The sequence below is a fragment of the Octopus bimaculoides genome, chromosome 11, assembly GCF_046866305.1.
Source record: "Octopus bimaculoides isolate indiv1 chromosome 11, ASM4686630v1, whole genome shotgun sequence".
Taxonomy (NCBI): Eukaryota; Metazoa; Mollusca; class Cephalopoda; order Octopoda; family Octopodidae; genus Octopus; species Octopus bimaculoides.
This window is the reverse complement of record NC_142938.1, coordinates 41,501,898-41,518,749: the sequence shown is the minus strand read 5'-3', so window position 1 is coordinate 41,518,749 and position 16,852 is coordinate 41,501,898. Positions and strand designations below refer to the sequence as shown.

At 34.9% G+C, this 16,852-nt stretch overlaps 1 protein-coding gene across 2 annotated transcripts in view; it reads left to right on the top strand.

The window, feature by feature from the left end:
• Positions 1-9,187: 9,187 nt before the first annotated feature.
• Positions 9,188-16,852, top strand: part of LOC106869437 (CCA tRNA nucleotidyltransferase 1, mitochondrial) — a 66,703-nt gene continuing 59,038 nt past the window's right edge. Inside the window, exons 1-2 of one of the 2 annotated variants that reach the window (XM_014915185.3) lie at positions 9,188-9,252; positions 9,960-10,082. The gene's annotated coding sequence lies outside the window, so the exon portion shown is untranslated. Of the gene's footprint in view, positions 9,253-9,959; positions 10,280-16,852 lie in introns of those variants that run through there. The other variant, XM_014915184.3, reaches the window with a different exon arrangement.

The following is a 16,852-nucleotide window of genomic DNA, read 5'->3' as shown; positions in this document are numbered from 1 at the left end:
ACTCAAAGGCGACGAGCTGTCAGAATCGTAGGCATGCTGGACGAAATGCTTAGCGGTATTTCGCCTGCCGCTATGTTCTGAGTTCAAATTCCGCCGAGGTCGACTTTGCTTTTCATCCTTTCTGAGTCGATAAATTAAGCACCAGTTGGGTACTGGGATCAATGTAACCGACTTGCCCCTTCCCCAAAAATTTCAGGCCGTCTGCCTATAGTAGAAAAGATTACTTGGATACTCAGCAGCTTTTGTAGATTGGACAATATCTGAATTAACAAAGCTAGACAGAAGAACTAGGAAGAAATTCAATATGAATGGAGGACTCCAAGGGTAGGAATAGCAAGATTATACCTACCTAGAAGGGAAGGTGGAAGAGGGTTAATATCAGTAGAAGAGGGTTAATATCAGTGGAAGACTGCGTGGAGTTAGCTAGAGTAGATATAGACTCCTATGTAGGTAATAGTGAAGAAAGTTTAGTACAAGCTGCTAGGATCACAGCAAGATTTAGGGAAACCAAAACACCAAACGAACTTAAAAACCAGAAAAAAAGAACAGAAATTATCTGACTGGCAGGGAAAAGGCGTTGCATAGTAGATTCCCAAAATTAGTTTCAGCAAATAGTAATAGTGAGATATGGTTATGGCTGCAGTAGGGAAAGCTGAAGAGGGAGACAGAAAGTTTGTTAGTAGCTGCACAAGATCAAGCATTAAAGACTAATTGGATAAAGGCCAAAATAGACAAAAATCAAATAGATTCCCAATGTAAATTATGCAAATCAAAAGAGAAAAGCGTTACTCATAGTGCATGAATGTAGCATGCTGGCACAGAAAGAATACAAGAAAAGACATGACAATCTAGGGAGAACAATCCACTGGGAGCTTTGTAGAAAGCTAGGATTTGAACATACTGATAAATGGAATGAACATGAACCTAATAAAGTACTAGAAAGTAAGAAATACAAGATGTTGTGGGACTTTAACATTCAGCAAAACATACAAATCTGCATACATACATACATACAAATATACCCTGTTGTTGATGTTGAAATTCCAATGAAGGAGCCTTGGATCTAGGTTAGAAACCGGCTTTTTCTCTATTAGCAAGAAGTCATGAAATAAAACTGAACAATGACATACATACATGCATACATGCATACATACATACATACATACATACATACATACATGTATTACGTACGTACATACATACATACATACATACATACATACGTACGTATGTATGTATGTATTATAGTCTTCAATTATTTTTGTTATTTTTTTTTACTTGTCATTAACAGTTTGAAAAGAAAATAATTCCCGTGCATAAAATGAACATCAACCTCGTTTTATGATTGAAGGAACCCTAACGAAACAGCCACTCGCAGTACAACTACTATACACGACACTGGATGTGACATAATCTAATTTTCAAACAAGAGAATTCATGAGTTGTCAGCTTCATCTCACGAATATACATGCTGAATGGTACAGGTCGTTCCAGCAGCATTTCAGTTTTCTAGCACCTCACTTAACCTTTCTCCATTTTTTGAAAAAGTGAATTTTGTGTTTCCCTGTTCGAAACGAAACCTGCTTTCTTTAGAAGAAAGTGCTTATATCAAATTACACCCTCGTAAGTAGCTGCTATAGGCCAAAATTAGAGATTTGAGATTTGATTTGTAGAGGTTAACTGTCATGATAGGTCGAATTTTCAGTTCAGAATTTGACGACGCGAAGAAAGTCTGCTCCATTGGTGAAAATTAGTCATGTGACCTGCAAAATCGTTCGGACTGAGAGAACTGGATTTGACAACGACAAAAGTCTACTACAAAAATGTGTCAAAATATCCAACTCGTGAGTAAATATACATGCATTTGGTGGTAATATAGACACATATTGTGCAAATATGCACACACTGTGTGGGTATATACATACATACATATATATATATATATATATATATATATATATATATATATATATATATATATATATATATATATATATATATATATAACAAATTAAAAGGGTAAAGGTTTATCAATTTATTAATTTATTAATAAATCAACAATTAATAATTTTTACCAAGCCCTTCGGTATGTAAGCACCATTATCGGTGGAGAACTTATTTAAAAGTTCATATATATTTATAAACATAATTAAGGGATCAGCAAACATTTGCTTCACCATATACCGAAGTTCAGAAATAGCAGAATTAACTTCGGAATGGTTAGTTTTCATTGTTTTTTCTTCTTGTTTTTCTTTGTGAGTTACAGGTAATGCTATCTGTTGGAGTCTCAGCTTTTTTAGCTGCTATTTCTGAACTTCGGTATATGGTGAAGCAAATGTTTGCTGATCCCTTAATTATGTTTATATGTGTTCGTTCCGTTGTCTGTAGTTTATTGTTCTAACGTCCTACACCCTGATATGCATGTATATACACATATAGATGTAAGTATGTACATATATGTGTGTATACATGTATATATATTCTTTGTATTATTACATTATTGAACGCACACGTCCTATTTTGCAAGTAAGTCTACTATTATTCTGACGTGACTATCTTTCTATCTATCTATCTATCTATCTGTCTATCTATCTATCTATCTATCTTTCTATCTATTTATCTATCTGTCTTCCTCCATCTTTCTATCTATACCTCTGTCCTGGCCTCTACTTCACTGCTATACCCTTCTGTCCCTTCCTCCTTGTTCCACTTCCTCCCTCCACCATCCTCTCTGCTCTCGTGTGACCTGTGGTCAACTTTCTTTTCACTCCAGCCGTTGTGAAGGCAAGACGAACTACTAGCGTTCTACCTCAGATTTGCGTTTGGCCGTACGGCTTTTGAATGTTGTTTTCACTGTCCATTTTTTCCTGTCTTGGTTTGTGTTTGCCACCTTGGAATCCTCTGTGTAGTGGGTTGATCCACTACTCAGGAAGAGACTATTCTAGAGTACGTCCTGTCTGGTCTTCGAAACGTCTAGATAGAATAGAGACAGCTGATGAAGGGATATTCCAAGGGGCTTTCCGTTTTCCTATGTGTTCGTTCCGTTGTCTGTAGTTTATTGTTCTAACGTCCTGTACCCTGATATGCATGTATATACACATATAGATGTAAGTATGTACATATATGTGTGTATACATGTATATATATTCTTTGTATTATATATATATATATATATATATATATATATATATATATAGAGAGAGAGAGAGAGAGAGAGAGAGAGAGACTTAGAGAGACTTAGAGAGACTTAGAGAGACTTAGAAATATTAATAACTCTATTTCTGAAAACCAGTGGATAGATTCCACTGAAATTAGATAAATAACCTTCGAGCAGATAGTCAGCAGCGCCGCCTGGCTAGGGCTTGGCTGCTCTGCATTGACAAGGGGCAACACCCTGAAACTAGTCTGCAGATGCCAAACCAGCAGGGGGACACTGCTGACCTCCCCTGTTCGAAGGTTATAAAGGACACAGGTTTCGTGTGTCACATAGCTAGCTAGAGGCGATGGCTTCTTGGAGCTAATTCACGGCAGCTTTCGTCCTAATTTTGGGACTGCCATGTTGGCTTGGCGATAACTATTAATTTCCAGTACCGCTGCCGTAGTCTCCTTTAGAGAGACTTAGAAATATTAATAACTCTCTCTCTCTATATATATATATATATATATATATATATATATATATATATATATATATATATCAAAAGGATGTGTTATAACACTGTTACACAGGTACAAAAACAGCCATACCAACAATCCAATATATCTCCATCATCAGCTGCCCCACGGATATCATTATGGTTTTGACACTTGGGCAGTACCATTCAGTCCAGTGGTGTCAACAGCACTAAAAGAAGTGTTGTTTGGGAACAAACAAACCAAAAAATCCTATGTACAACAATATTCAATCTAAATATAGGCAGGATTAAACACTAACTTTAAAATTAAACTACAAGAAACATATAAATCTATGTACATCGGTGTTAATAGTAAACCTACAATAACTAAATTATATACTAAATAGCGATCAATCTTTAAGTCCATACAAACAATAATCCCACCAGTTTTCCATAATTACTACTATAATAAAAGTAAGTGAAAGCTTTATTTCAATTCTCTCCCAAACAAAACACGATCGAATTTAGTTTAACGAATAATATAATGCGTATGAGTGAAATACATTATTTCATAATTCAATAGTTAATAATAAAAACACTACATACTCTTAATATATATATATATATATATTACCCTTACAAGCCATAATGTAAACTTACCAGTAACTAATAGAACCATTAAATTTATTAAATAGGAACTAATAAAAGTATACTTGTAATTAAATATTATTATAAAACTTTGCTACGATTAAAGCTAAATCATATATGTGTGTGAGAGAGAGAGAGAGAGCATATATATATATATATATATATATATATATATATATATATTAGAGAGTGTATATACACGAGTTATGTGGGTGTGCACACGTTTTGGTGTCATTACATTCATTTGCAAAGGATTATTACAGAGGTTCACAACATCGAATTTGTATGCACTGAAAGAAGGAAGAATAATTTATAACATAAAAAAATGGATTTCATTACAGCAAAAACAAAAGGACTGATTCTAAAAACTACTGACGAAGTTAGAAGTTGACTGAAGTGCCTTATGCAAAATGAAAGAGACGCCAGAAAAGAAATTCTTCATGACTGTCCTGGCTCTGCAAAACACCTTTCTCAAGACAAAAGAAAATAATCAAGAAAGAAACCAGAGAAACATTCTCTGTAACATTGCAGTACTTCCGGATGCTTTATCCTATTTCCTTCAGTTGGCGCATCGAAGAAAAATAAGCGTCTAGAAATTAGTCGCTAATTTTCACCTTTTCCGAGAACCATTAAAGAATTAGCTATTCAAGAGTATCTGGTGAAGAACAATAGATGATTTATGATAATGGTGCTGATAATCCAAACAGTATCTTGTTTTCATTTCTGCCATCCATTGAGTACTTTAACCAAAATTCCCCTCGGTTTGTCGATAGAACATTTGACAGCTGTCCTTTCTTCTGCCAAGTCTATACCATTTAGAGTAGTATCTCTGGAGAATTTCGGTCTTCAGTCTACGTGTCTTCAGTTTACGCCTGAGAAACAGAATAACAGTACGCCATTGTCTAAAAACCCTTCTTCAGATTTTCGCTAACCCTAATCTGAATTACAATATAATATTAGTTTCAATTTTTGGCACAAGGCCAGCAATTTCGGGGAAGGGCTAAGTCAGTTACATTATAATTATAATTAACTTGTTGTTGTTATATTTGCGTATCTATATCTCCTAAAAACTTCAAAACGCAGACTGAAGACCGAAGTGGCTAAATCTGTGAAAGGAAACATTTTCGTTTAACCAATCCAAAACATGCCTAGTACTGATCATTTCAACCCTGGCGAAAGGAAAAGTAAAGTCGATTCTCGCCCTATTTGAACTCAGATGTTAAGATATTCAGTTCCTTACGTTTTCTGCTACTCCAATGCTTCACAATCAGTGTTAATCATAGAATGACTAGTTATTGGTGTTTAGTCACTTAGTAAATTCTGATCGCGTAAACTTTTGATCAAATGCTTTCCAGCCGCGCCCATCCCGTCTTTTTGTATATCAGGGACTTCGTTACTCAATGTATTTCCACTTTATTTTAAATGGTGGTATGTAATTTGAGGAGCAATATTTGCTTGATTATTAATATGGTCATTTATTATATATCAATTATTATGTTGTTACAATGTGGAAGAAATATACAACTTCGTCGAGTTGTTTGTGTGTACACAGCTTGTTTCTAAATCTCCAGTTCATTCTGTATGATAGTGGGTAGTTTCATCTCTGTGACTGCTGCAGAAAGACTGAATAAAACGAATATAGATAGAAACAGTAAGAGGTCCACCTTTACGCGTTGATCAACATACAGAGAAATGTTACTTTCACCATGAGACCGGTCAATCCAAAGAGTCAGAAACTATTTAGCTTGTGTATTTATAGCTTTTGTAGTTTAATTAGGTCAACCGAAAACAATAGGATTCTTCACTGTATCAGATTTGATCGATGGATGTCTCGAAAAATGCCTAAGAGGTCAGTTTTTTTCTCTGTAATCTCTTAGTTCAAAAAAGGCTAAGATAATGGGCCGAGAACTTGTTTGACAATGTGGAAAAATGCAGATTCGCTTGTGTTATACTTTTCTCAGGTTTCAAATGTGACATTGCTTTCGATATCTACATTTCAACGATGAGGGTTGGTTTTTTAATTAGAAACCAGCTCCTTCCCGGGAGGAAGAATTCAAATAATTAAAAACAGAAGAGAACATACATACATACATACATACATACATACATACATACATACATACAGGATGTTCATTAATTATTTTTACAACTTCCATAGTTTATTGTATCTATTAAAGTATTAAAGTTGAGAATTATCCTTACTTTTCATTTTTCCTGAATTTTTTAAATTGTAACGGTAATTTATGGATAACTTGTATGTAGGTATGGGTGTGTGTGTGTGTGAGTGCACCTGCGCACACATACACATTATATATATATATATATATATATATATATATATATATAACGTGAAGTATATTTGCTACTTAAATGCGGCTAGCCCCTAAGGGCGAATGCTACTGTAGCTTGTAGCCCCAGGAGAACACCTTCTCCAGCTGGCTATTGATACACTTTCTGTGCCCTATCAGTATTTGCAAAGGGAAGTCATCCTTCCCATCGTCGATCTGACGTGATACGCACGGACCCGGGTTTCTGGGTATTTACCCTTCGTCAGCGTACGACAATCACCGATCTTCGATGCGAAGGAGATGTTCTCCTGGGGCTACAAGCTACAGTAGCATTCGCCCTTAGGGGTTAACCGCATTTAAGTGGCAAATATACTTCACGTTGCCGTGCTGCTACCGTTTATACTTCGTTCAGAGATTTATTATTGCTTGTTTACACTTTTTTGAGATCAGTGAATTTTCGTCACTGGAAAAAGAATATATGTATTTGCATTGGGAACCCTTCGCATCGAAGATCGGTGATTGTCGTACGCTGACGAAGGGTAAATACCCAGAAACCCGGGTCCGTGCGTATCACGTCAGATCGACGATGGGAAGGATGACTTCCCTTTGTAAATAGGGACAGGGCACAGAAAGTGTATCAATAGCCAGCTGGAGAAGGTGTTCTCCTGGGGCTACAAGCTACAGTAGCATTTGCCCTTAGGGGTTAGCCGCATTTAAGTGGCAAATATACTTCACGTTGTCGTGCTGCTACTGTTTATACCTCGTTCAGAGATTTATTATTGCTTTTATATATATATATATATATATATATATATATATATATATATATATATATATATATATATATATATATATATATGAGCATTGCAATTTGCTTGAACTTTGTTAAGGAATATATGAAGAATTTAGAGTACCGCAGTAACGCAGTTGATAGAAAATTAAATACATTTAAGACCAAAAACAAAGTATATTTAAAATTCTGATATTTCAAGTATAATACTTCTTATCAAAACAGGAGTTATCTAGTTTCTTTGCTGTATTTGATCTTAAGAGTTTCTATAATAATAGCGAAAATTGAGGCAAAAGATTATATTCCAGGGACTGTCTTTGATCAGGTATCTGTTGACGTGTGTGTGTGTGCGAGATAAAATATAGTCTGCTGAATTCTGTTATACAGTGGCTGATGGAGTGATCAAATTACCCAGTAGGTTTCGTCCAATTCCAGATGGCTATTAACGATTGGTTGGAGTTGTTTGCAGAATGGTTTATATGATCTGCGTGTTTCTGACTTTTCGGTTTGAGGCTTTGATCGTAGCCAGGAGATGCTGGTTCTGGAATTCATCCAGGTGTTTTTAGACCAATGAGATATATATATATATGAAGAGAAGTTCTTTGATTCAAAATGTGCCTGTATCGTTTCACCGCACTTCATGCACTCAATCTTGTTATGACATAAGTTCCCAAACCAGCGTGCATAAGTTGCTGATATCAAGTAACTGTTTCCTATGGACTTTAGCAGAGTGTATGGAACCGTTACAGTTAAGAACTGGATAAGTATCATACTTCAGTTCGTTAAGAACTTAACGATTATGCTTCAGTTTCGTCAACTATATTAGAAATGCAGTCAAGTGTAGACTGTCGTACATAAAATGATGAACTAACAATAACTTTTTAAATCAGTAACTATAAGAAGGAAAGGTATTAGTGTTAATGGAAGTTCCGCTCTAAAGAGACGAGGGAGAGAACTCTCGAAATGCCAATTCATCAAAAACTGAAACTGAGTTATGCAAGGTGAGGAATGAGTCCGACCCTTGACTGATGTGGTGACAAAGCAGAACATGTTTTGTCCGATTTGTTGTCAAACTAAGATTCATAAATAACAACAGTAACTGATAAGATCTTAGAACGACAATGTGAAGGTAAGTAACTGAGTCGGCAAATAAGGATAACATCAATGGAAAAGTTCGCAATGGTACATTACAAATATAAAGCCCCTAACCACCGTGCCTTCCACATGGAACCATCCGTCAATCACCGATTGTATATCAGTAGCAATCTTATCCTGACCGTCATTGGCATCTCCATTGGACTGCGAACTCAGTCCATTTAATACATGAGCAGTGTGTTTCTTGCGAGGAAAGAGACCTGTAAGGATTAAAAGGGGAAAAAACAAACTGCCATGTTTGATAAAATTCAAGTTTCAAACTTTTAACTTTTGAACTTTTGAACTTTTGAACCATAGCGAAGCTAGAAGAATCAGATACCCTCAAACTCTAATTTCTATGTTTTCTCATCAATAAAGAGAGAGTGGAGGAACAAAAAAAATGTTCACCAATATTTGCGGTGAGAGTGGGGGTGCTGTTTGTTAGTTTGAGAGTGGCTGCCTTAGCATAGTGACTGCTTGTTATGTAATGTGACTCCGCCGCTATATTCCGTAATTAAGTTTGGATATTTTATCATTTAACTGAGGAAATAAAGAGCCTATCATTCCATCATATGTATATACATACATACTTACATATATACGTACACACTTACGTGCATACATGTGTGTGTGTGCGCGCGCATACACATACACACATATGTATATACATATATATTGTTATATAAATAAATACATACATACATATACACATATAAATACGTACATATGTGTGTGTGTTTGTAATTGTGAAACTGACAGCCAACCTCATCATAGACAGGTAAAAAAACATTGTCCTAGTTCGCCCACTCTTTTAATCTCCATTGTAAAACATATAACAACGCTATAGGAGATTTACCTGGTATTTTACTTATTTCTGTACAGACAATCGTATAAAATTAAAATGTGTGAATAAAGAGACAACAATATTGCCAATATTTTATCAACAATGAATTTATTGTAATCGGTAACTTCGTCTTTAAAGTGAAATGACATTCAAAACTCAAACGAAATGTATAAATATCTAAAGAGTTGTTTAATCGGAATGGTGGGATTCTCGGAATTTTCTCTTAAACATCGGATATACTTTGTTTCCTTTTTTTAACAAACCATATAGGAAAAAAAGACATCAGGAGAAGAAAGATTAAAAGAAACAATTAGTTTGTTCCATAAATTAATTAAAATTTTCACCGTTCATATTTGTTCATTTCATCGAGGCATTTAATTTCAAATACAGATTAAATAATTTAATAAATATTCTAAAACCTATGTGGCTGTTGTTTCTTTCCTCCTCCTATATTTGCTAAGTAATACTGTTTGATGTAAGTGTAACAACAGGAGTCACAATTTTTTTTTTTTTTTTTTTTGCATCTTCTACGTCCTCATTTATTTTATAATAACATTCTTTTTTAGTCTATAAATTGAATAATTTTGTACATATCTAAAAGCTGATATGGTTGTCCTTTCTCTCCCTCTCCCCTTCTACAGGTTTGCTATGTAACATTACGTGTGACACTAATGTAACAGAAATAATCAGAATTTGGTAGTGCTTGATGTAAGGGATATAACTCTTGCTGACATTAGAAATGGCTGACTGTAACAAGCGGAAAGGTAGAAATATAAAATATTCATCTTTCACTATTGTTGTTATCTTTAATATAAAACTGAAAGTGTAACTATTTCAATTCAAAGTATATCGAGTCCGTAGTTGTTGTCCCTACTTTGTAAGTAAAATTCCAGCCCAGAATAGACATTTGTAAGCCACGTAACAAGCAGCACATGTTGAGTTTTGTATCTTAATTGTGCCAGTAAGTCATATTTGTTTTTTTTAATATTTCCATCTGAATGTACGATACATTCTTCATATTACTATTATATACTTTATTTTCTTTTCTTAGTTTTCACTATCGAAACAACTACGCTTTAGTAACTGGTGAGAAAATAGAGCTGGACTTAAATCTGTGATGCAAAGAATCAGTTCTATTTCGAATTCATTGAAAAGTCTTATTTTCTTCTTCACGTTGCCCACTTCGGTTAACCTTCTAAGTTTCGTCTTTAAAAAAAAAACTTGTTATATCTGATAAATTATTTTCAACAACTGTTAATTTAGTTACGAGTTAAATGGAGGTTTTTTTTAATTATTATTTTATGTCTAAAAGCAAAACAGTTAAAGGTTATTCCGTATTTGATTTATTTTTATAAACAACTAACGGTCAGTTTTGTATCTGGAAAGTAAATTATCAATATAATAACTGCAACAGTCGAATGACTTTACTAAATCCATAATAACTGGACTTAATGTGTCAATTGTTGAAAATATTCCTGTCTTAAATTGTTTCGATATTCTCGTGACCTTCACTCCATTTGTTAAATGTATCAATTCGAAAAACAACATCAATACACACATATATACATATATATAATCAAAATTCTCCTCTGCAATATATGTCATTTTGGACATTGATAGAAAGAGAGGAAATACCTGTCGAGTTGGCTTAGATAATATCTGACTTCTTTGTTTCTACTGTTTGATTATGTAAAAATTGAATTGCTCATACTCTCTATCACTCTCTCTCTCTCTCGTCTAATTATATCACTACTACCAACATCTGAACATTTTGGGGATCTGAATTGATTGATAAGGAGAGATCTACTCTCTCTCCCTCTCTCTCTGTCTCTCCCCCCCCTCAGTTTTTAATTGAAACCGAATGTCTTAATTAGTGCTGACACACCACTGTCATCAAACCTCCTCATTAATACCGACTATGTTAATTGCATCTGAAAATAGATTAACATCAATTACCTATCTCTTCCTCTTCTTTCGCCTTTTAATAATAAATTCGCCGGCATCAACTCATGGATTTAGTCCTTTAACTTAGGAAATTCACTCTCCCCGCCTCTTGCAACACTTTCATTAAAGAACATTCCTGCATCCTGCAAGACTGTTTTATAGATTTTTATAATTTGTTTTGTTCTTATTTTTAATCGGATTTCTTTGGGGGAGGTCGTTTCTATATTTCTCTTTCCCTCTCTGAAGCTTTTGTTTGTGTACTTTTATGGAAAATTTCCCGATGCTTATTCTATTGATTGGATATATTACCTTTTTTTATAATGCATAATTCCTGCTCGGTGTAATATTTATTGTCAGTGGAATGTAACTGCACTCAAGAGAAAGTCGTTTCTCCATCATTATTATTGTTATCTTTCTCTCTCGCCCTCTGACTATTGTTATTGCACACACGCACTGTTTACTGCAATTTAATTATTTAGTATGGACTTCTACCCACGAGATTATGGATATATTGGTGGCATTGTTTCCCAATAAATTGACAGCATTGTTTAAAAGACAAACAAAGAAAAGTAATAATAAACCCCGGAAAGCTTCAATTACAGACTTGTTGGCATTTCTCTATATATTTGGTAACAAAATAGATTGTGTGAACGGTTGGACTTTTTTGTTATATCTGTAGGAACGAAACTAACTTCCTTTCACGCTAATGCAGTATATCAGAAAGTCACGTTGACATAGAAACTATTAATAAATTATTTATTTTCCTAATAATACCATCCTCATTACACCTTTGCATCAATTGGTGAACTAGAGACGATTTTAATTGTTATTCTGACTATCAAGAAGATAATCAAAACAAACCTCATTGTTATCTGATCCTGGAATATTTACCCAATCTATTTAGAAATGTCATGGCTGAATGCTTACCCTATCTACCTGTGAATTGTGAGTTCAAATCCGGTGTAAGTGTTTCGTTGTGTTTCTGAACAGATTGTTTTCAACTAGATTTTGTTAGTTCATCTAGCTGTCAAAACTGGCACCAGATTAACTTGGGATGTTAACAGAAAAGACTGGTGCATATACTTTAAGCATTAGTACTGCTTAACCTTAACTCACAGCTATTCAGAGGGTAACTTCACGGATTTAGTCTTGAAAGATCTAAATATATATGAAGGGCTGATCAAACCCTGAAAAAAGAAGCAAATCAAGGCTAACTCTTGTATGTCCATCTCTAGATATTTCTACATTTATTCAACAAAAATCAGCTGACGACTAAAGTTAATATGGTACCTTCTTCACCATTACCCTTGTGCAAGGAAACTATGAGAAATAAATGTAAAATGATAGTAGACATTATTAGACAGAAAGAGCAATAAACACTTGCTGGCAGGATTCTAACCAAATAACTATCACTTATGCTACAACAAATTAGTTGCCATAAATTATTTTGTGTACCATTTTATTTCTACAAATATCTCTCTTGATTCATGTAATATGTCAGCCATTGCTGCTCAGTACAATAGTCTATTCTAATAACCTCCAATATGAAGATATGGCACTTTAGTTTGATGTTTGTTATTGTCATTATGCTATTATTCTAAGGGGAATTTATATCCCACTATAAGGTATTGCAATAGTACTCCTTTCACAGATAATATGTCAGCCACAGGTGTTACACAGGATAGTCTTCTAATAAAGTTCAGTATAGAGGTGTCACACTTTGCTTGATGTTCACAACTGGCTGTTAGTTTATAATTCAAAGGGGAATTTATACCCCACTAAAAGGTGATTCAATTATACTTAGACACAAAATCATTATCCTTTCTAGATCATTATTGTGTTCAGACGCTGACTCATGATGACTTCAGCATTGGGTGTTCTTTCACAGACCCCTGTAGTCCAATAAGACTCTGCTTGCCTCCAGCTTCCAAAATACATATTCTTGGAGCAACACTAAAGGGTTAAGTAGGAATATATATATATATATATATATATATATATATATATATATGTAGGAATATATATATATATATATATATGTATATATATATATGTAGGAATATATATATCATCATCATCATCATGATATATATATATATAGTTTTGAAGTAAATCTGAAGTATAAATAGCATAAATGAGTGCTATTGAAGCAAATATAATTGTATTAAGCAGATTCAAAGAAGTCCATTAAACTGTGATTAAAGCATCAATGCTTGTAGTCATACAATTCACACCAGTTCCAGGAAATAGGCAATTGTAAATTCTTATGAGACGTATAGCTCAGTTAAAAACTCAATGTAATGCTTTATAAGACCTCTGTAATGAAATCTGAATATGCTGCTTCAACAAATCAATTTTGTGTACTGTTAAGGTGTATAGTTCAATTAGTCAGGCCCACAATCATGAGGTAGTGAATTCGGTTCCCAGACCGGACTGTGTTGTGTTCTTGAGCAAGACACTTTATTTCACGTTGCTCAGTTCACTCAGCTATAGAAATTAGTTGCAGTGTCACTGGTGCCAAGCTGTAATCAGCCTTTGCCTTTCCCTTGTATAATATTGGTAGCATGGAGAGGAGTAGCTGGTATGCATGGCCGACTGCTGGTCTTCCATGAAAGAACCTTGCCTAGACTTGTGTCTTGGAGGATATCTTTCTAGGTGCAATCCCATGGTCATTCATAACCAAAGGGGGATCCTCTCCTCTTTAAGCAAAAAACTAAACACTTAATATCAAGCCTCCTTCACAGAGACCACTGTATTGTTCTTCCCCAGACCATCCCCTTATTGACATTTTTCACTCTCTCTAACAAGCAAATATATAGCTGTCATTACTGTATCTCTTCCATTACTCTCTCTAGCTCTGTCACTCTTCCATCACTCCTCATTCACTCTATTTTCTCCATCATACCCTTGTTCCTCTCAAACTACTCAACTTGCTCCTTCCATCATTACTCCAACTTTTATTCACCCCCTCCTAGGTCAAAGTGCTTTTAATAAACAAGGACACTGTAAGGTTGAGAAGGCCCTTTGTTCTAGTCAAGGACATGACAAGCTTTCTAGTCTTGGCACCACAATAAAATACACTGTGTGAAGTGGTTGGTATTATGAAAGGCATCCAGTCATGAAAACCAAACCAGAAATGGAACAAACAACATGATCCTCCAACCTATCTGGGAGGTTATTAATTCTGAGTCAGAACTCACTTGAATTATAACAACACACTTAACTAATACTGGCATGGAAAGAAGATGTAAAATGAGGCTCATGGGGACAAAGAGTGGATTCAAAACAGTTGAAGCAACCGGTCAGAATAGTTAAGATATTGATTCAAGCTTCATGAATTCATATACAGCTGCAGTCATCATTTTGTTGTTCCTTTTACCAAAGCCCTACATCACCTTATATCAACCAAAAAAAGGAATCTCTTTACTTAGCAGCTAAATCTCCCTCAAAGTATACATCTATTCTCTTTCAAAAAAAGAAGTCTTTGATTGTCTACAAAAGAAAAAGATGATCATGGCTAGATGCAGGTATAGCTGTGTGGTAAGAAGCTTGCTTCCCAACCACATGGTTCCAGGTTCAGTCCCACTATGTGGCACCTTGAGCTAGTGCCTTCTACTATAGCCTTGTGCTGACCAAAATCTTGTGAGAGGATTTGGTAGACAAAAATTGAAAGACTCATATATATGTATGTGTGTGTGTCTTTGTGTATGTGTTTGTCACCCACCACCATTTCATGACTGGTATTGGTGTGTTTACATTCCTGTAAGTTAGAAGTTTGACAAAAGAGACCGGGCTTTACAAAAAAATAGTAAATACTGGGGTCAATGAGTTTAATAAAAATTCTTCAAGGGAGATGAAAGATGGCTGGAACATCCTTGATCATAAGTTTGCTGGATCAGGGATGACTTGGAGCAATAACCACAATAAATATACCAACCTTGCTTTGTAGTCAAGTGGGTATCTCTTCTTAAAGAAGGGCAATTTGCAGCAAACATGTTAAATATTTCATTTAAAAGTACTCATTGTCTTTTCACTGATGGACCATCAGTGTTCCAGGTCCAGTTACAGATCTTGCATTGATTTCACTGTGATATGATAGAATTGTAATCATTATACAATATTATTTCTTAATACTTGGAGTAGATATAAACCCACTTATTAAGAAATAAACATTGCTTGAATGGTAAAGAAGACTGTGTGGTAAGAAGCTTGCTTCCCAACCTCATGGTTTTGGGTTCAGTCCCATTGCATGGCAAGTGTTTTCTACTATAGCCTTGGGCCAACCAAACCTTTGTGAGTGGATTTGGTAGACTGAAAAACTATAAGAAGCCTGTCGTGTGTATGTGTTTGTCCCCCACTACTACTTGACAACTAGTGTTGGTGTGTGTGCATCCCCATAACTTTGCAGTTCAGCAGAAGATCCCAATAAAATAAGTACCAGGTTTAACAAAACAATAAGTACTGATGTCAATTTGTTCAACTGAAAATTCTTCAAGGTGGTGCCCCAGCATGGCCACAGTCTAACAACTGAAACAAGTAAAGGATAAAAGATGAAGTCATTATCGTTATCATCATTTTTAATGTTCACTTTTCCATGCATGGGTCACAATGGAACTCATTGAAACAGATTTTCCATCAGCAGATGCCCTTTCCTGTAGCCAATCCACACCAGTTTCCAAGCAAGTTTCCATATTCTCCTGACCAGACGTTTTTTCACATAAAATTGGAAATGAACAACATTTGTATGACGGTAACATTTGTTTACAACATCACACAATGTTAAGACAAGGAGAGACATGCGCATGCAAGCACACACACATATATACATACACACTTAGACCTAGGTCTGTCATGAGCTCTAGAACTCATACGACTAATTTTTTCACTGGTGTCCATAATCCAGGTGTGGTGTCATATTTTCTTAGATTTTAGTAAATAAGTTATGAATATACTAAATTATTAGTTTCCTACTGTGTGGCATCTCAGGCAAGTGCCTTCTACTATAGCCCCAGTTTTGGCTGACCAAAACCCTTGTGAGTGGATTTAGTAGACAGAAACTGAAAGAAACTCCTCGTTTGTACATACATATATATATATACACATATACCTCTGGCTAAGTCATTTCGAGTTACGTCATTTCTGAAGATATGTCAGTCTTTCTGAATTATTAAATACAATATTAATTTATGTCACTTGGCAAAACAGCAATAATGTTCATAATATACTACACTGTTAGTTCTGGGTTGTATCAATTGGTTACCTTCGTATTCATCTCTGGGAAATAAATTTAAAAAAAGCAATAGAAACATATAATCTGTATAGCATATTAAAATTAATATTAAAATACAGTATGCATCATAAAGAATTAAAATTCATTTAAAAACAAAAGACATTAAAAGTTACAGGTTCACGGTAATACGAATCGGAACAAGTATACTAGTTCAGATGTTTTCCAATAGGTAGGATTCATGCTCCAGCCACAAGCTTTTCAAATGTGTTCACGTCAACAGTGCTGTGAAATTTTGTACAATCATTTTTGTGATTTACATTTTAGCCCCATGGCTCCAAAGAAGAATCCTAGTGAAAGTGG